This window comes from Chenopodium album, chromosome 24, assembly GCF_948465745.1.
Source record: "Chenopodium album chromosome 24, dcCheAlbu1.1, whole genome shotgun sequence".
In the NCBI taxonomy this organism is placed as follows: domain Eukaryota; kingdom Viridiplantae; phylum Streptophyta; class Magnoliopsida; order Caryophyllales; family Amaranthaceae; genus Chenopodium; species Chenopodium album.
In genome coordinates, this window is record NC_137857.1 from 14,250,777 (window position 1) to 14,271,902 (window position 21,126).

At 37.2% G+C, this 21,126-nt stretch overlaps 1 non-coding gene across 1 annotated transcript; it reads right to left on the minus strand.

Moving 5' to 3' along the window:
• Positions 1–7,121: 7,121 nt before the first annotated feature.
• On the minus strand, positions 7,122–7,228 carry LOC145612871 (small nucleolar RNA R71). Its single transcript, XR_014106782.1, has one exon. It is a non-coding gene; the product is annotated as a small nucleolar RNA R71 (small nucleolar RNA).
• Positions 7,229–21,126: the final 13,898 nt, after the last annotated feature.

The following is a 21,126-nucleotide window of genomic DNA, read 5'->3' on the forward strand; positions in this document are numbered from 1 at the left end:
GTTAGTTGTCACCTTGATTTAATGATTCGCCAACATTTTGAGGTTGGTCAGCGATAAATTCAAATGCATCGTAATGCAAATAACTTTCTCGTTCATTTTCTACATCATATTATGCATGATAATACATGCCATAATAACTTTCTATAAGATTTTTGTTGACCAAGCGAGAGATGATTGGCATATTATAGCTAATCGAGCTTGTAAGACTCCAAAGGCACGTTCAACATCGTTGCGATAACTTTCTTGCTTTTGTATAAATAATCTTTGTTTAGCTGTTGTGGAAGCTTGATTGCTGGGATAAATGCTGCCTATTTTGGATATATACCATTTGTAAGATAGTATCCCATATGATATGTATTGCCGTTCAATTTGAAACTAACCTGTAAGGCTCGACCTTCACCAATATCATCAAACATTTGCGACCCGTTAAAGGACATTTATATCATTGAGGGAGTCTGGTGTGCCAAAAAAAGCATGTCATATCCACAATTCTTGTTACGCAATTGATGTTTTACTTCTTCCTTTGTATATTCCTTTCCAAGCACGCGGACAATTTTTTCACTCCCAATGCATACAATCAATGCTCCCCAACATACCAAGAAATCCACGAACAAGCATTACTTTCACGAAGAAGTCGTTCTACATCTGTGGGTGTCGCCCTGCTCAAATATTCTTGTCCGAAATTTGAGATAACCCCTTCGACAAAGTGTCCAAGACACTCTCTAGCTGTACTTGCTGCAATTTTGAGGTATTCGTGAACTACATCAGCTACCGAGCCAGCATAAGCCAACATCCTCATAGCTGCAGTGCATTTTTGTAATGCAGATGCACCGAGTCTTTCGATAATGGTTAAAGGATATAACAATAACTAAATAAAACATTCCTGAAATAAATAATAAAACCATTAAAACATTAAAGGATATAACCATAACATTAAAAATTAATAAACTAAACATCACAACTTAAGGCAAACTACAATTTTAAGCTTAAATTAACTTAAAAGATGCTCAAACTAGCCTAAGAGATGGCTAAATTCCTCTTTTAGTTTTTGAAGAAGTTTTTCATCATCTTCGGTGAGGTGTGATTTTGCAAGTAGAACACTGAATAATTTGAACCTCTTCTTCTCCTTTGTTCTCTGTCTCTTCATGATATCTTGCTCTTTTTAATAATCCACCATTTGTTTTGCTACATCTGCTCGCTTCTCATCAACATTTAAGCATTGCTCTTTCATCATATTCATCTCTGATAGGGCTTGGGTGAACGAATCTAAACTATTAATTCCAAAACAAGCAACTGATTTACCTTTTCTTTTAGCCATTTTCACCCCATCGTGTCGTCCACACGTACCTTCCGTCATCTGTAGAAGTATCCGGTTCTGATCTTTTGGAGCTATCACTTTCACTGGTTTCCGGCACTTGCTTGTTTGTTGGCCTCCATTTATCAAAATTACGCAGCTTTTCCCACACATTGAGTAAAGTGAATCGTGCTCCATTTTGTGCTACTCTATACATTTCTTGAGCATTAGTCATGACATTGTGGTTGTTGGTACCACTCCCATTTCTACGTTGTGCTTCTGGTAGCTACTAACCATATGTATAATTCTTTGTTAATTCTACCCCATTGACCTTTCATAGCTCTCAAAGTCCTACGATGTTTGATAGAAGGCTTTTCTACCCTATCTAGCTCATACAAATCATATACACCTTTCCACATATCCCTTAAAGTCTGATCTATCGCCTATTCTGGATCATCAAGCGCACAATGAATCCAAGCGGATACAAGTGCATCATCTTCTTGTTCTCCCCATTTACTACTGGAAGCGTTGTTGCTCTCTTTTGGATCTACTACGTCAAACTCTTCATCATCATTGTCATCATCAGTGGCATTGATTTCGGGAGGAGTTTGTTACTAATTCCATCACCCTTAGGAGTTGCTGGATTATAATCTAGTTGGCTACCAAAATGTTGAGACATTGGAAACGTTGCACTAGATAAATAATTTTGGGGAAATTGTTTCAAAAATTGTTGTTGAAATTGGTTTGGAAATTGTTGTGGAAACTGGTTAGACAATGGTTGATTTGGAGCTATTATTGGCCGATTAGGAATGCTATAATATAACATTCTTTGAACATTTGGCTTAGAAAGGGTATTTGGGTCAAATTGAAAATTAGCTTGATAATTTGGAGAATTGGAAATCAATTGGTAATTTTGATTGTTTGGGGAGTAAAAATTATTTCCTTGATTTGAATTATTAGGATCCATAAGTAGGGTTAATATTTTTTGGATTTGGACAATATGAAAATTGAATGTTGTGGATTAATATATAAAAGGTGAAAATTTACTTGAGAAAAAATATGTCAATATTGGACTCTATTTAAAGATAAAATTGTGAAAAACTCAACATTAGTTTTTTTAATTTTTTTTTTTGTTTTTGATTTGAAAAGCAATGTAGATATTTTTTTTTAATTACCGGTTATAAGATATTTCACACTTTTAAAACTATACAAATTATTGGCAAATGTTCATGCAAATATCTAACTGCTATATAGTTCAATACAAAGACTAGAATAGACCAGGTCTACAATAACTTATTGTAGACCCAACCTTCGAGTATACCATACAAATGTTATTATATCATACGAAATGTAATTATATTACTACAAAAGTGATTATATCATCTGAAACTGTTATGTAAATGTATCACTCAAAAAGTGAATTTATCATTATAAAAAGTATCAAATACTTCCTCCGTTTTCTTTTACTTGCAACACACCTTTTAAGCACGCAGTTTTAGGAGATGATTAGTGAGGAAAAACGAGCGATTTTATCAATATAATTTTTACATGAAAATTAGAATAGGGTTAAGTATCATTTGTAAAAATTATAATGAAAAATTTGTCTGTTTACATTATATAAACCCGACTTCAAAACACGTGCCACAAGGCTGTGTTGCAAGAAAAAGAAAACGGAGGAAGTAGTAAATTACATCATTAAAAAGATGATTTTTAAATTTTATCATCATAAAGATAATTATATAATCTCATTAAATGGTTTAATATGAGATTATATAATTCAAAATATATGACTTACAAAAAGATAATCATATCATCTAAATAAGTGATTATATCATCCAGATTGTGATTATAATATTTGAAAGTGTCAAATTTTGGGTCTACAATAATTTATTGTAGACTGAGTCCATACAAGACCAATTGATAATTCAAATGGTATCAAGTGTCCGTTGTAGTCTACTGACACAACATAAAAAATCAGGCACTTTCATGCAAAACCAACGTTGTTCCACACAATTAAAAGGAAAAAATAAAAAAATTAAAATTAAAATTAAAATTAAAATAGTGAACTTCATGCACATGGTCCAAGGTTGTCATTTACCTTGAAGAGAGAAGTGCCTCATGGGGTGAGTTACTCACAAGTCACCATTTACAATGGTGAACTACCCCAAAGTATGAGAGAGAGTGTTGTAAGAATAGAAAGGATAAGTGTTTAGAGAAGATAAGAATTTCTTGTATGATTGAATTTAATATTTTGAATGTGAGAAAGCTGATTTATAGTATAAAGGAAAGGAGAAACAAACAATCAACAATCAAGAAGAAAATAAAATGATAAGTTAATGCTACATTGGAAATGACAAAACAATTTCAATTTCAAATTTGGGTGAAATTCAAACTAGAATTTGGTTTTTAATTCAAAGTGGGACCCAAATTGCTAATCAATAAAATGTTGTCAATACATATTGTATGTGGGCTAACACATACAACCATTGTATGTGTAGACTTTTTCCACCCATACATCATATTACCCGGTCCCTAGCTTGAAGCACCTGTGGGGTACAACAAGTTAACAACCCACATCCCACTTTCCCAACTAAGAGCTCCATCCTCTACAATAAGAGTATGTTACACTCCTTGGCTTAAGAGCCATGTTTGGGTTTGTTGTCTGACGTGTGGAAACTTACCCATACAGTGTCTGATTTATTTTTTTCTTTTTACTTACCAATTTATGCCCAACTATAAATTGACACGTGACGCGTCATTTGTATTATTGGGAGGATTAGAAGAGGATCCTTTATTGATGTAGGAGGAAATAGAGGATGAGAAAAAGTAAAGGATGGAAAAGTAGGGTATATGAAAGAAAACGAGAGGTGTCAAAATAATAAGATGAGAGTAAATTAGAGGACGAGAACAAAGACATTAGTGTCCCTGCTCTGAGGAGTATTAAAGTGCTCCAATATAAATGTGGGAAAAGCATTCCTTTTCTTTTAACTAGGGGAGTTAACGCGCGCGATGCGCGCATCATAGTTAGTCATATCTAGAAGCTATTTTAATTTGGCCTTTAAGTCACAAATTTAGTTAAATTAACAATAAGAGAAAATATGTAAACATGTTTAGGTGGTATAAATGTCCAAGTCAACTAACATTAATGAAAGCATAAAAGTACATAAATATTTTAGAGGGTATAATTGTCCAAACACTATTCATTAAAAATAACTTGTACATATTAATGAGGGTATATATGTAAATATACATTTGGAAGGGTATAATTGGCATTACACTATTCATAAGAGTAATTTTGTACTTTTTATAAGGTAGGGATGAAGACTTTTCTCACTTTGCTCTCTCATTTCTTTGTTTATCACATCAAGAATTTCTAACATGTTGAAGATAATATTAATGTATCCTCTTGGTATTATCTCATTGATCATTGTTGTGATTTATTCAACTTGATTAGCAGCTTGTTTGACAGATTATCGGTGCGTAGGTAAATATCGTTTATACCTATGTACATGATTAACATGATGCTTTTTGTTAATTTTTATAACTTATAAGGATATTATTTCATCTGCTATGTTGCCTTATGCTTTAATGAATAAATTTTTCTCACAACAGGCTATACTGAACATTATACTAACAGGTTATTTTCCATTGCCAAAGTAGAAGAGTCCAATAGATGAAATGCACATTATATTTGAATGCTAGCTCCTTGATGTGTTCATTTCATATATATATTTATCCCCGTCCCTTGGTCGTAATTAGTAGTGTTTTTGGCTCCTACGAGCCACTTTTATTACTAATTTGTGTTTTCCAGTGCTTTGGTAGTTTTGCTTGAGTTTTGTAGGAATTTGCGTACTTGGAGCATTTTCCCGGGTTTTTCGAGGAGCATCTACAAGTGTTGGAAGACCGCGACCACGTTCGATAGCCCAAGACCGATCGGAGTTACCAATCGATGATTAAGGGCTCGGTTATGAAGATCCAAGGAGGGAACTCGGATTGGGCCAAGGATAAGAGGCCCAATCGAGGTTTTTGGTGGCCCAAGAGAAGCTGCCCGGACCAAGTGCTCCGCCCGAAGGCGCGCCCGGCCGGGGCGAAGCATGAGGAGTGCCCGGAGGCGCGCCCGGACGGGCGCGAGAAGCTAGCTGAGGATGAAAAAGGCGGGCCCGGTCGGGCGGCCCCTTGCCCGACCGGGCGCGTGTAGGTTTTAGGAATCTTAGTTCCAATTAATTTGTTTTAGCGAATAATTCTTGCTTAGTATTAATGTAATTTTATTAGGCAAGATTAGACACTTCTTCACTATTCCTTACTCTAGACTTTTATTTTCTCTCATTCTCTCTACTTAGACTTTCTCTCTCTAGACTCTTATTCTTTCTTGTTCCTCAACTCTATTGTAATTCCGCCGTCTTGGTACGATTTCTCTCTTAATTAATCTCAATATTTTATTCATTCTAATTCCTTCATGTCTTGTTTAATTATTATGTTTTGCTTAGTTTTAATTATGTCTGAGTAGTTTTCCTTCTAGGGTTTATGGGGATCTAATAAATAATATGAAGGGGTAATTTTATGATTGTTGATTATTAATGCTTAATTGATTTCCTATTGATTGTTTAAATGCTATGCAATTAGATTTGGCCAGGTTTAATTGTATGAGTTTAGCAATATTGATTCGAGATTCGAGAGATGAGAATTGATGTTTAGGCTTAGTTTCAATAGGCAGATTAATTTATAAATGGTTAGGTCGAGATTCGAGAGATGAGATTTAATACCGGTAAATTAATTCTGTGATTGTAATACGTAGCGAAAGCCCTTTATGATCTGATTAATTAATGCATTGATGATTGATTATTGTGTTTTACCCTGGAATATTGTTTATAGTGAACCTATGCCCTAGGCCTTTTAATATTTGATTTCTTCCTAACTATTCTCTTTACTCATAATCTTCGTAGTATAATTTAATATCACAACAAATATTGGTTACTCTAATAATTTAGACTATATTAATTAATTAGGAGTAGAAAGACTTGTTTCCCTGTGGATTCGACCCTACTTCCCTATCTGCATAAGCTAGTGGACTTAGGTAATTATTTTTGATTAGGTGATATGACTTTAGCCTGTCAAAATTTGGCGCCGTTGCCGGGGAAACGGTTTTATTTTTATTTCTAATTGTTTTTGTAGTTTAGATTATTTTTCCCTTTTGCCTCAAAGGACATTAGTTCTTTGAGGTAGTTCTAATATCTGTCTTTTTAGTTTTTTGTTTATGCCCAGGTGTTCCAGATCATGTTACATTCCTTTCGATCCTGAGATCGAACGCTCGTTTCATAGACAGAAGAATTTTTATAGGCAGATCCTAGCAGGTTCTGGGAGTAATAATATTCCTAGAAATCCATTACCTACTTCTAGTGATTCGGAGCATTCTTCTGATTCAGAACTAAAGATGGGTACACCACCACCACCTCCACTTCGCAAGCTTAGCGATTATTCGCAACCATCCCCGACGGATTTTCCACATCTTTCTCCTACGCCCGATCTCGAGGGAGTCCAGTTCGAGATCAAGCCCCAGTTCATAACGATGATAGAAAGAAAGCAATTTAGTGGAGCAAAGGGTGAAGATCCTAATCTTCACATTGCATATTTCTGTCAATACTGCAATACTATTAGGCAGAATGGGGTAACGCAGGATCAAATCAGGGAGATTCTTTTTCATTTTTCTTTATGTGGAAAAGCTAAATTATGGTTTAATGGTTTGAATAGAGCTGCACTTGGTATTACTAACTGGGAGACTCTTGCGTTGAATTTTTATAATAAATATTACCCTGCAGAGAAAACAGCTTTATTGAGAAGCGCTATCCAGAATTTTTCCCAAGAGACAGATGAAGCATTTTATGAAGCTTGGGAAAGATTCAAGGATCTGCAGAGGGAGTGTCCCCACCACAACCTGGCAAAGTGGCAGCTAATTCAAGCTTTTTACAATGGATTAGGAAATGCATCTAGGACAATTTTAGACTCCGCAGCTAGCGGTAGATTTATGAATTTAAATGTTGATGATGTAGGTTAGGTTATTGAAGATATGTCAATCCATAATTCCCAATATGGGAATGCTAGAGGTTATGCTAACAAGGGCAAGCATCATGTTGATTCGGTAACTTTATTGCAAGCCCAGCTTACTTCTATTTGTCAGAAACTAGATAACCTTACTACTAACAATCCTAATTCTGTTGCTAATGTTTCTGCTGTTTCTAATAATGCTAATGATGCTTTCTGTGAAAATTGTGGAAGTGTAGGTCATTATGAACAAGATTGCAGGAGTTCAATGGAGCAAGTTAATGCTTTTCAAACCTACAAGCAAAATAACCCATACTCCAACTCCTACAATCCTGGCTACCGGAACCATCCCTACCTATCTTACCGTAGCACCAATGTTCAAAATCCTCCATCTCCACAACAACCACAACAAGCACCCCCTCCACAGCAGAAATATTACCATCCTCATGCTAACCAGAAACCCCCATCACAACCCCCTACTACATCTTCTAACCCTGCTTTATCAGAAATTAGGGCAATGCTGACCAGTATGCAAAAACATATGGAGAGAAGAGACCAACAGATTGACTCTATTATAGCCCATAATAAAGTCATGGACACCCAAATAGCCCAATTGTCCTCTACCCTTCAATCTCGCCAGCAGGGAGCTTTACCAGCGCAGGGAATTCAACCTACGGATCATGCTAATGCAATCACCCTAAGGAGTGGTTCACACTACGATGGGCCCCAAATGCCCAAAGAGGATGAACCTGATTTAATTAATATTGCTAATCCTGATTCCGTTGTACCAATTTCCCCTGCAGGGCTGCAGGGTAAAATTCCTGACACTAATATTTCTGATGATTCATTGCAGGGTACAACCTCAGGGAAGGATGCACCCCAGGGAAAGAGTAGGGAAGCACCACCAGTTATCAAATTACCATTCCCTAATCGCCAACTAAAGACTAAGTTAGACAAGCAGTTTGGTAAGTTTCTGGAGGTTGTTAAAAATTTGCAGGTAACGGTTCCTTTTACTGAACTTATTACACAGGTTCCTGCATATGCTAAATTTATGAAAGATATTTTGACTAGGAAGAGGGCCTTTAATGAGGTAGAGACTGTAGCTTTTACTGAGGAGTGTAGTGCATTGTTACAAAATAAATCTCCCCCTAAATTAAAGGATCCTGGGAGTTTTTCTATCCCTTGTTATATTGGTAATGTCTTCATAGATAAAGCATTATGTGATTTGGGCGCTTCTGTTAGTGTAATGTCATCGTCTATCTGTTCTAAATTGAATATGGGTGAATTAAAGATTACTAATATTACTTTGCAAATGGCAGACCGTTCTGTTAAATATCCCCTAGGTATTTTAGAGGACGTCCCTGTTAGAGTTGGTAAATTTTTCATCCCTGTTGACTTTGTTGTTTTAGACATGGCTGAGGATACACAAATACCCATTATATTAGGTAGGCCTTTTCTCCATACTGCAGGAGCCATTATTGATGTTAAAAATGGTAAACTAACCCTATCTGTTGGTGATGATAATATTACTTTTAATTTAGGGAAGGTTTTAAAAGGTCCTATGCTTGAGGAAAACTGTTGTTTGATTGATGTTATAGATATAATGGATGATATTTGTGATGATAGCTTGACACAGATTCTTGCAAGGGATCCCTTGGAAGAAATACTTTGTGGTATTTTATCTGCAGGTGATGCGAGTGTCTGGAGCAAGGAGGTGGATATTATTGAGAAAGCTCTTGCCATAGAAGAACTTGATGACAAAGAGAATAAGAAGGTAGTAAAATTAGTTCAGGAATCAAAACCTGCAGAGGTAAAGAAACCTGAACTAAAACCTCTCCCTTCTCATTTAAAATATGTTTTTCTTGATGAGCAGGAAATGCACCCTGTGATCATTAGTACTGCACTTGATGACCCACAAACTTCCCAACTTCTAGAGGTTCTCCGAACCCATAAAAGGGCAATAAGGTACAATATTGATGATCTCAAGGGTATAAGCCCAGATTTTTGTATGCACAGGATACACTTAGAGGACAACTACAAGCCCTGCATTCAACCCTAGAGGAGGTTGAATCCCAATATGCAAGAGGTAGTCAAGAAAGAGGTTATGAAATTACTTGATGCAGGTATTATCTATCCTATTTCTGACTCCAAATGGGTAAGTCCTGTACAGGTGGTTCCTAAGAAGGGTGGGATGACTGTGATTAAAAATGATAAAAATGAATTAATTCCCACTAGAACTGTTACAGGGTGGCGTATGTGCATTGATTATCGTAGATTAAATGTCGCCACTAAAAAGGACCATTTCCCTCTCCCCTTTATTGATCAAATGCTTGAGAGGTTAGCTAACCATAAGTTCTTTTGCTATTTGGATGGGTATTCGGGATTTTTCCAAATTCTGATCCACCCTGAAGATCAGGAAAAGACTACATTTACATGCCCTTATGGGACTTTTGCATATCGTAGAATGCCTTTTGGTTTATGTAATGCACCTGCTACTTTTCAACATTGCATGATGAGCATATTTTCTGATTTCATAGAGTCTATCATGGAAGTCTTTATGGATGATTTTAGTGTCTATGGTTCTTCATTTGATTCATGTCTAATTAATTTAGCTAAAATCCTGAAAAGATGTGAAGAATGCAACTTGGTTTTAAATTGGGAGAAATGTCACTTTATGGTGACAGAGGCAGTGGCGGATCCAGGAATTCTAACCAGGGGTAGCACTAGACAACTAAAAAAATTCGATTTATTTTTTATTTTTACTTAGCTTGCACAAATAATTTGCAATGATAAAATTCAAAATTACTCCTTATGTGACATGAATTACTTTCATGCACCTTGTAACTATTAATCTTGATGTCAAAAATTGTACAAGTATATAATAAATTTAAAATGAGACTTAAAAATAAAAGTGAATGAAAACCAAAATTTAATACTACAGAATAAAAAATAAAAAAAATAAAGAGATCAAATTAGCATTTTTTAAATGTGAAAATAAATAAAATGTAAAAGTAAAGGTGAATGGCCAATATCTAATTATTTTAAAAAGAGACATAAAAATAAAAGTGAATAATTTAATACTACATAATTTTTTAAAAAAATAGAGAGATTAGTATCTTTTTAAAAATTGTGAAGATGAATAAAATGTAAAAGTAAAGGTGAATGGCCAAGATCTAATAAATTTAAAAAGAGACGTAAAATTAAAAGTAAATATCGACCAAAAATTTAATACTACAGATTTTTTTTATTTTTTTTTTAAAAAAATAGAGAGATTAGTATCTTTTTAAAAATCGTGAAAATGAATATGGAGTATAATTACAATATCAACATTATTGTTGATTTTTTTTTTACCTATTGTTGATTATTAATTGAAAGATCTTATCTTAATCAATCTAATTGGAAATAAAATGTGGAAGAAAGTAGGAAATCTAATTGAGCAACAGTAGACTTCTGAAAACAATAGAAAATAAAAACAAAAAGGGAAGGGTAAGAGTAGGTCTCGAACCCCCAACCATCTAGATTGACATAACCCACTTTAACCACTAGAGCAACACGCACTATTGAAGGATATGTTGCGAATTATATTACTTATTAATTTTTTTCTAAATTTTTGGGGGTAGCACGTGCTACCCCGGGTTCCTTAGTAGATCCGCCAGTGGACAGAGGGAGTAGTCCTGGGTCACATTGTATCTGATAAGGGCATACAGGTAGATAAAGCTAAGATTTCAGTGATTGAGCAATTACCTCCCCCAGTTAATGTTAAGGGAGTTAGGAGTTTCTTGGGTCATGCGGGGTTTTATCGCCGTTTTATCAAAGATTTTTCTAAAATTGCTAAACCACTGACTCAGCTTTTGCTTAAGGATGCCCCTTTTGTTTTTACTGACGAGTGTCTTGAGTCTTTCAACAGGATTAAGCAGGCTTTGATATCGGCACCCATCATATGTGCTCCCGATCGGAATCTTCCTTTCGAGATCATGTGTGATGCAAGCGATTTTGCTCTAGGAGCCGTGCTTGGACAGAGGAAGGACAAAGTTTTACATGCTATCTACTATGCTAGTAAAACTTTGGATGAGGCTCAAGTCAATTATGCCACCACGAAGAAGGAGTTTTTAGCTGTCATTTATGCTTTAGAAAAATTTAGATCATATCTAGTTGGTTCTAAAGTTATTGTTTTTACTGACCATGCAGCTCTAAAGTACTTGATAGCCAAAGCTGAATCAAAGCATAGGCTACTCCGGTGGGTTCTCTTGCTCCAGGATTTCAACATTGAAATAAGGGACAAAAAAGGTGCAGAGAACGTAGTGGCAGATCACTTGTCACGAATCAGGTATGATGAGGGTAAGGATTTTCTCCCTATAGATGATTCATTCCCTGATGACAACCTGTATGCAGTTGTAGAGCAACACCCCTGGTACGCCGATTTTGCAAATTATTTAGTGGGTGGTACTCTACCTCTTGACTTGTCCTACCTACAAAAAAAGAAATTCCTGTATGATGTTAAACATTATTTTTGGAATGATCCTTTTTTGTTTCGTGAGTGTACAGATGGATTATTTCGCAGGTGTGTCCCCGAATGGGAGGTGCATGGTATTCTCACTAGCTGGCACACTTCACCTTATGGAGGACATCATGGTCCCTCTAAAACAGTGGCCAAGATAAATGAGTCAGGATTCTATTGGCCCACCATGTTCAAGGATGCTAACATTTTTTTGCAGGCTTGTGACTCTTGCCAGAGGACTGGCAACATCTCGCGGCGGCATGAGATGCCTCAAACTGGGATTTTGGAAGTTGAAATTTTTGATGTTTGGGATGTGTAGGGAATATTTCAAGCATTATGATAACCCCAAACTTGAACCCCACTGTGATCATACACTAAAGTACGGTGGCGTTCCAAAGGGAAAGACAAAGAGCAAAAAGAGTCGCCAACAAGTTTTAGGAACTTGTAAACCCAAAAGACAATCCAAAAGGACCATCAACTACTCCATAAGGTCTTGAACCAAATAGGGTCCGGGGATGAAGGTACGAATCCAATCTACAAAAGAAAGGACCCGCCCTATAAAATAGGCCTCTACTTTGTTCTGCTCGTATTCATGTGCGCTTTTCGAATAACATACAAACATTATATTAAACCTAACCCTGTTTAATCTATGTTGGTTGAATATTAATGCACAAATAAAACTATTATTGGCGATCACTTGACTTAAAATCACATTAGCCTAAACCAAATTAATAATTATCTTATTAAGCGTGATTTCAAGTACAAATTCCCTTTAACAATCATAAAAGGTGTGATCAAGCAATAACAATAAAATATATCAAGCAACATAAGGATAAACAATAAATAATAATAACGATGATAATAGCATGATAAGGCATAATAAAGCTTAATAATAATAGCAAGATCCTAGGCATGATACTAACAAGATTAATAATAAATCCTAGCATGTCACTAAACAATAAAGATCAAAGCTTTAAACCTAACATGGTACTAACATGATATTAGAAAGGATAAAGGCACCCTAAACATGATACTAGAAAGCATAAAATAACATCCTAACATGATACTAGAAAGCATTAAAAGCATCCTAACATGATACTAGGAATATTAAAACAATAATAAGCATGCTTTCTACATTGTGAAAGAAATAGGAAGTAAGCTAATCTACTTACTTTGAAGCCTCGTACCTCTTTCTAATAACAAAATACACAAGTTAGTAAACTTCAATGAAAATAATAAAGAATAATTAAAGTATTAAAGAATTAAATTAAAATCAAATTAAATAAAGTTTAGACTAGTTTTGGACCAAACCCTCAGAAATTATCAACCTTGCACGTCTAGGGCGAAGGCAACTTCGAACTTGGCTAGGAGACTCTAAGTCTTGTGAATGCGGAATATTGTGTGTAAAAAGGCTAGTTTAGAAAGAGAGAGAAAATAAGAATTAAGTAATTCTTGATGAGAGAATAGAGAGAATTGAGGATGAGAGTTGATAGAGAGAATTGATGAATAAAAACAGAGGTTCGGACCCTATTTATAAGAAAACAGTCCGGAAAATCATAGAATTTGATAAGGAATAAAACTCCACTCTGTCGCTAACAAACCGACCTTGTCGCCAGAAATTTATCCTGTCGCCAGGCGACAGAAACAGTTTTTGCGAATTTTGTTTCTATCATATCTTTTGATCTAGAAGTCCAAATAAGTCATATAATATGTCGTTGGAAAGCTCTTGAAGTGTAATTTCCAATGCAATTAGAATCAGATTAAAATCTTTTTTAGATAAAAAGATATGGACGAAATAGTGAAAGGGTGTCAGTTTTGGATAGAGTTTCGTATTTCTTTAATATCTTTTTCGTTATAGCTCGGATTTATTATTATAATATATCATTGGAAAGATAATTTCAAGATCTATCCAACCATATAAAATTTGGATAAAAAATATAAGGCACGAAAATAATATTTGACTATCTTTGAACATGTTTAAATTCGAATAGAATTAGGAAAGTTTTAAAAAAGGAAAGTTTATATTCAAATCAAATTCCTTGATCTTATCTTTTCAAAAAAGGATAATTAAGATATTTTAGAAACTTATAGAATATTCTAATCAATCCTAATTAGTTTAGGAATAGGATTAAACCTTTGGACCCTCCACATGATCATTGGGTCGTAGGTAAAATCCGGTTTGGGCCCAGTTTAGTATTTTGGCCATAACTTCCTCATTATTCATCGAAATTGGGCTTATAATATATCTTTGGAAAGGTCTTTTCAAGCCCCATCCAACTACACTATTATTGGACCCTTATCATGGACCAAAATAAACTGAATTGGACGTTTTCATAAAATAAGGTCGTTTTCAAAAACAGAGAGAAAAGAATTTAATTAAAACTAAACCGCAACACTTGGCTTTCGAATCACTTTCACCTAATTCGATTATAACACAACGCGCAAGGCATTCATCACTGGGTTTGGTTTTGGGGAGACACAAATGGGTGTCTACAGGATGTTGATTACATGGGACCGTTCCCTTCTTCTAGAGGGAACCGTTATATACTAGTCGCCGTAGATTATGTATCCAAGTGGGTGGAAGCCATTGCCACTCCTACCAATGATGCCAAGGTGGTCCATAGACTTTTCAAGAAGACTATTTTTCCTAGATTTGGAGTGCCTAGATCCATAATCAGTGACGGAGGATCCCACTTTCATGAGCGGAAGTTAGATACCCTCCTAAAGAAGTATGGTGTTTACCATAGGACAGGGTTAGCCTACCATCCCCAAACTAGTGGACAAGTCGAAGTATCTAATCGTGAGATTAAGGTCATCTTAGAGAAGGTGGTAGCAAAATCTAGGAAAGATTGGAGCGATAAGTTGGATGACACCCTTTGGGCATATAGAACCGCATTTAAGACCCCTATAGGTACCACTCCCTATAGACTTGTGTACGATAAAGCATGTCATCTTCCGGTGGAGTTAGAGTACAAGGCATACTGGGCTATTAAGGAGCTCAATTTGGATGCTAAGCTAGCAGGAGAAAAGAGGCTTCTACAACTTAACCAGCTTGATGAGTTTAGGTTGATGGCCTATGATAGTGCGCGAGTCTACAAGGAGAAGACTAAGAGATGGCACGACAAGATGATCCTTCTGAGAGAATTCAAAGAGGGTGATAAGGTGTTGTTGTTCAACTCTAGGCTTAAACTGTTCCCAGGAAAGTTGAAGTCAAGGTGGTCGGGTCATTTCACTGTAAAAAGGGTCAACAAGTTCGGTTCTGTAGAGTTGTTTGATGAGCATGGTAATGAGTTCAAGGTGAATGGTCAGAAGCTTAAGATTTATCATGACGGGGCTACGATTGGTGCAGTTGAACTACTACACCTGACTAGTTCCAGCTCACCTTGAGAATACTATGGTAAGAAGGTCGTGCGGGACCTAGATAAACCAGCGCTTTGCGGGAAGCAACCCGTATTTTACTTGTTTTTATTTTTGTTTTTCTTCTTTTTCTTATGAGAGGAGAGAGGAGGGAATTTAATGAGTTTTATGAGTTTTTGGTACAGATTACAAGAAAAGAGTTAGTAAAAATTTGAAGAAAGTTAGGTCGACTAACTTTGCTCTCGGGCCCGGCAGGGCAAAGCTTCGCCCGACCGGGTGCGAGAGTTGGGTTGGAAAAAGCTTTAAATTGGCCCGACCGGGCAAAGGTACGCCCGGCCGGGCGCGAGAGTTGACGTATACGGACATTTTATTGGTCCGACCGGGCGGTGTGTCGCCCGATCGGGCGCGAGGAGAGGGATGATCAGTTGTTGGAGATCGCCCGACCGGGCGCGAGCACACGAATCATCAAGGGGTTAAGATCGCCCGACCGGACCCCATTCCGCCTGGCTGGGCGCGACAACACCCCCCACCCCACCCGTCTTCTTTATTCTTCCCCTTTTCTTCTTTCTTTCTTTCTTCTTCCTTTCTCACTTTCCTCCATACTTTATCTCTCTAAAACTCAAATTTCCTCTAACTTCTCTCTAAGATCTCTCCTCCATTTCTCACCCAAATTCAGAAATTTTTACGTATTTCTCATCCTCTCTTCATCCTCTACACTCCTATTCAAGAAAATTTCACTTTCCACAAATTAAAATTTTGACCACCACACTAATGGCGGCTAAAAGAGCAAGAAATCTACTAGGAGGAAGCTCGAGCGGCTCTTCTCAGCAATACGACCCAGCTTTGCAATGGAATGCTGCGTTTAAAATGGAGGATGTTTATTTTGCTTTGACTGGCATTTCTCATGTTTCTGCACAACATGCTAGTGCTAGGCCTATCCACCACCCCGTCCCTAAAATGTGGCAAAGATTTGCCGGTGTCTGTTTCCTAGGTAGGAATGAACCCCATAACTGTCAGACCAATGAATTAGTTGTAATTGGCCATTACATGTTTGGGTACGAGAAATTGAACATAGCCCGGTATATCATCCACCACCTAGGTAGGCATGCTACGGCCAGCAACCACCACACTACCCCCATCCGTCTTGGTGGCATTATCACTAGGATAGCCATCAAGAAGGCCGGTTTTGTAGAGAGTGGACCCCACCGCATGACTAACATGGGACCCGACACCTACATTACCTCTAGGTACCTTGAGGAGCTTGGGTGGTTGCGGGTAGACAAGAACCAGGTCACCCATTGGTGCATTAGGACAGGGACTGAACAACCCTTGCCCATTTTTCCTTTGCCCAACCCGGACCTGACCGCCTTTCCCCCAGGGCAAGAGTCCTACACTTATGCCCTGTTAGTTGCCCATGCTAGGGGTGAGGATCCACAGCAGGCCCAGGCCCAGCCACAGCCTGTAGTTCAGCCCATTCCACAACCACCATCACCACCCCGACAGTCCTATTTCGTCCCTCATGGTGACTCTGACCCAGTTTGGGACTTGCAGAGTATTGGCCAGGCCATAGGTCGCATAGAGCAGACCCAGACCGAGTTTAGACAGATGATTGGTTCTATCGACCATAGGCTAGGCTACCTAGAGAGGAACCAGGGTAGGGGACTCTACCCCATTTATGATGATTACGCTCGTCGGGGCAACATCCCCGACGATGCTGTTTACCCAGACTGGTTCCAGCCCCCACCTCAGGGATACGATAGGGATCCCACTACCCATGGTATTTACACAGACTATTCTTCGTTCCATGGGTACGGCCAGGACATTCCTTTTGGGGGACCGCCGGGGGGGACTTTTCATGCTAACTATTTTAGTGGTAGCTCCTTTGGTGCAGATGGTGCAGGTTCCAGTGGTGGAGCAGGTGGGTCCTCACGGATGGACCAGGATGAGGATGAGTAGCCAGCTGGGCTACATTCGGGCCAATGAGGACATTGTCTGATCTTGGCTTGGGGGAGATTTTTGGATTTGGTATATTTTTTCTTCTTCCTTTTTCTTTATTTTTGTTTATTTTTGGTGTGTTTTGTTAGTTTAGATTTATTGCTTTTTAGATTAGTTTATTGCTTTCCTTATATGAAAAATACAAAAAAATTGAAAAATCAAAAAAATAAAAAAATACGAACCAATGAACTGTAAATCATGCTTCCCTGTGCCCCATACTTGAGAAAAATTGTTTTGATTCTTGGTATTTGATTTTGAGCATTGTGGATTTGTTGATCATGATTTGAAGTTTAGTTACTTGGATTCCTAAACATGCGTCAATTTTGCCCAACTACATGTGAATATAGTGCTTGACTAGTTGATTTGGTTAGGAATGTGTGATTAGTTCCTGGTATGTCAATGAATTTGAGTATTGATCTGCAACTATGAGTAGTGTTTCATGACTCAATATTATGCACATGTGGAGGACGAAGGCATTTGTTCTTTGGGTAGCCTTCAGATTTATTTAGATACATTTGTTCCCTTCTTGCTACCCATGTTGTTGCCTTGACTTTTTATTGTTTTTAGCCACATTACAAGCCATGTTTGCCCCATTGGTTACTAGTCCCAAGCTTGGCTTGGGGGAGCTATTAGTGAGTGAGGTGAGGGAGTTTGTAGTGTGTACATTATTTGCACAATTTGGGTGGGTTTGAGAAGTTATTTGTTCTTGATCATATTTTTGTTTTGATGAGTTTTATTGTGTATATGTTTGAAAAATAAAAGTGTGATGAAAAAGAAAAAAAAAAAAAGAGAAGTTCAAGAAAAAAAGTGAGAAATATGAAAAAAAAAGATAGTGAACTTCTAAAAAAGAAAAAAAAAATGAAAAAAAAAAAGAGCAAAAAGAAAAAAAGTGTTTCATGTTCAAATTATTTAAGTGAAGGTTTATCAAAAGAAAAGAAAAAAAATGAGTTTCATTGCAAATATTTGAGTTTGAGTTTGTTTATTCACTCTAGTTTATATTATCATATTTTTATGAGTGAATTTTGTAAGTATTGGGATTGTTTATATTTATTGGAGTATATTTGGTGAATTTGTGTTGGAGTTGGTTTTGTCGGAGATGTGTGATCATTATATTTGGTCATGGGTTTATTAGGATATGGCTCCCTTTTAGCAAGGCTTTTCTCTCACATATTCCCAAATTTATCCTACCCTTTTACCCTAGCTTTACATTACAAGCTTTAAAAGACCTTTTGACCTTGTGCATAGAGTTGTGTAAATATGAAAGTGTTGTTTATCAATGCAAGTTATGACTTGACATATTCCGAGTCGACTATTAGGTTGAGTGCATGTCTTTTTAAACACACGAGTGTTGTGAGTTTGGGAGGGCATTGTTCACATTAAAGGGGTTGGGATGGAGAGCGATCGAGTACATCTTTTACTCGCCACATAAATGAGAGTTGAGTGTGTGAGCACTAGTCTTGAATTCTATATGCTTTTGTGGTTTGCTCTACTTGACAATTGTTGGGGAGGAAGGGTGATTAGATGAATAGGATTGGTTGATTTTGAAGCATGTTCTCTTGATTTGCCTTGAATCGTTTGTGCTTGATTTTTTATATTGGGGTGAGACATGTTTTATTGTTCATTGAGGAGCTCTTTTCTTAGGGACAAGCAAAGGTTTGGCTTGGGGGAGTTTGATGTGTTCATTTCATATATATATTTATCCCCGGCCCTTGGTCGTAATTAGTAGTGTTTTTGGCTCCTACGAGCCACTTTTATTACTAATTTGTGTTTTCCAGTGCTTTGGTAGTTTTGCTTGAGTTTTGTAGGAATTTGCGTACTTGGAGCATTTTCCCGGGTTTTTCGAGGAGCATCTACAAGTGTTGGAAGACCGCGACCACGTTCGATAGCCCAAGACCGATCGGAGTTACCAATCGGTGATTAAGGGCTCGGTTATGAAGATCCAAGGAGGGAACTCGGATTGGGCCAAGGATAAGAGGCCCAATCGAGGTTTTTGGTGGCCCAAGAGAAGCTGCCCGGACCAAGTGCTCCGCCCGAAGGTGCGCCCGGCCGGGCGGGGCGAAGCATGAGGAGTGCCCGGAGTCGCGCCCGGACGGGCGCGAGAAGCTAGCTGAGGATGAAAAAGGCGGGCCCGGTCGGGCGGCCCCTTGCCCGACCGGGCGCGTGTAGGTTTTAGGAATCTTAGTTCCGATTAATTTGTTTTAGCGAATAATTCTTGCTTAGTATTAATGTAATTTTATTAGGCAAGATTAGACACTTCTTCACTATTCCTTACTGTAGACTTTTATTTTCTCCCCTTCTCTCTACTTAGACTTTCTCTCTCTAGACTCTTATTCTTTCTTGTTCCTCAACTCTATTGTAATTCCGCCGTCTTGGTACGATTTCTCTCTTAATTAATCTCAGTATTTTATTCATTCTAATTCCTTCATGTCTTGTTTAATTATTATGTTTTGCTTAGTTTTAATTATGTCTGAGTAGTTTTCCTTCTAGGGTTTATGGGGATCTAATAAATAATATGAAGGGGTAATTTTATGATTGTTGATTATTAATGCTTAATTGATTTCCTATTGATTGTTTAAATGCTATGCAATTAGATTTGGCCAGGTTTAATTGTATGAGTTTAGCAATATTGATTCGAGATTCGAGAGATGAGAATTGATGTTTAGGCTTAGTTTCAATAGGCAGATTAATTTATAAATGGTTAGGTCGAGATTCGAGAGATGAGATTTAATACCGGTAAATTAATTCTGTGATTGTAATACGTAGCGAAAGCCCTTTATGATCTGATTAATTAATGCATTGATGATTGATTATTGTGTTTTACCCTGGAATATTGTTTATAGTGAACCTATGCCCTAGGCCTTTTAATATTTGATTTCTTCCTAACTATTCTCTTTACTCATAATCTTCGTAGTATAATTTAATATCACAACAAATATTGGTTACTCTAATAATTTAGACTATATTAATTAATTAGGAGTAGAAAGACTTGTTTCCCTGTGGATTCGACCCTACTTCCCTATCTGCATAAGCTAGTGGACTTAGGTAATTATTTTTGATTAGGTGATACGACTTTAGCCTGTCACTCCTCCTACCAACACAAACACTAGTTTCTTAATATAATAGCATCCAAACATACAGTATGCACTCTTATTTCCCTAGTATTTCAAACAATAACCACAACAATAGAAGAAGAAAATATAAATCATATAATATCATTGTGATTATTGCCTATGTAACCTTTAATAAATTTTTTTTTTTTTTTTTTTTTTTTTGACAAAGAGTACTAATAAAGAAAACAAAGACAACTAAAAAAACACTACGCAAAACCACCGAAGAGACACTTGCGAGCAAACTTTATTCGAGCCAAGTTGGAGTATTTGAAGTCCACATTAGGCCCACGAACACGCTTTGTACCCACACGAACCACCGGGCAATCCGCAGTTGATCTAGTTTGATTCTCCACACATCTCATTTTCCTAAACCGAGGATGAACAATAGACCTGTGACGGCAAAACGGTTGACTTGAAGGGTTGGCATTGGAATGCAAGGTGGCGAACTGAAAACTGGAAACACAAATTTTTCCCATAAACTCTTGTGAATTTATCCCTTCCATAGGAATATCACCATCAGAAAGGGCAGTCATGCACTCCGAACTGTTTTGCACCACTGGAGCACCTAATGACTACTGCAAAATGGGAACCGGCTGAGACTCCATTATGGGCACCGTCCGCCGATCCTCATCACAAGATACCTGTAGCGAAGTAAAGGTAGAGGAAATCGCTAAACCAGCCTGCACATCATGAGAGATCATAACCTGCTCCGGTAATGATTGTAAAACCGGAGCATCTGTGGACTGCAAAATAGAAGCTGACAGGAACTCTGTAGTAGGCACCACCTGTTGCTCCAATCCACTTAAAAACTTAACTGGAGTAGAATTAGAGGT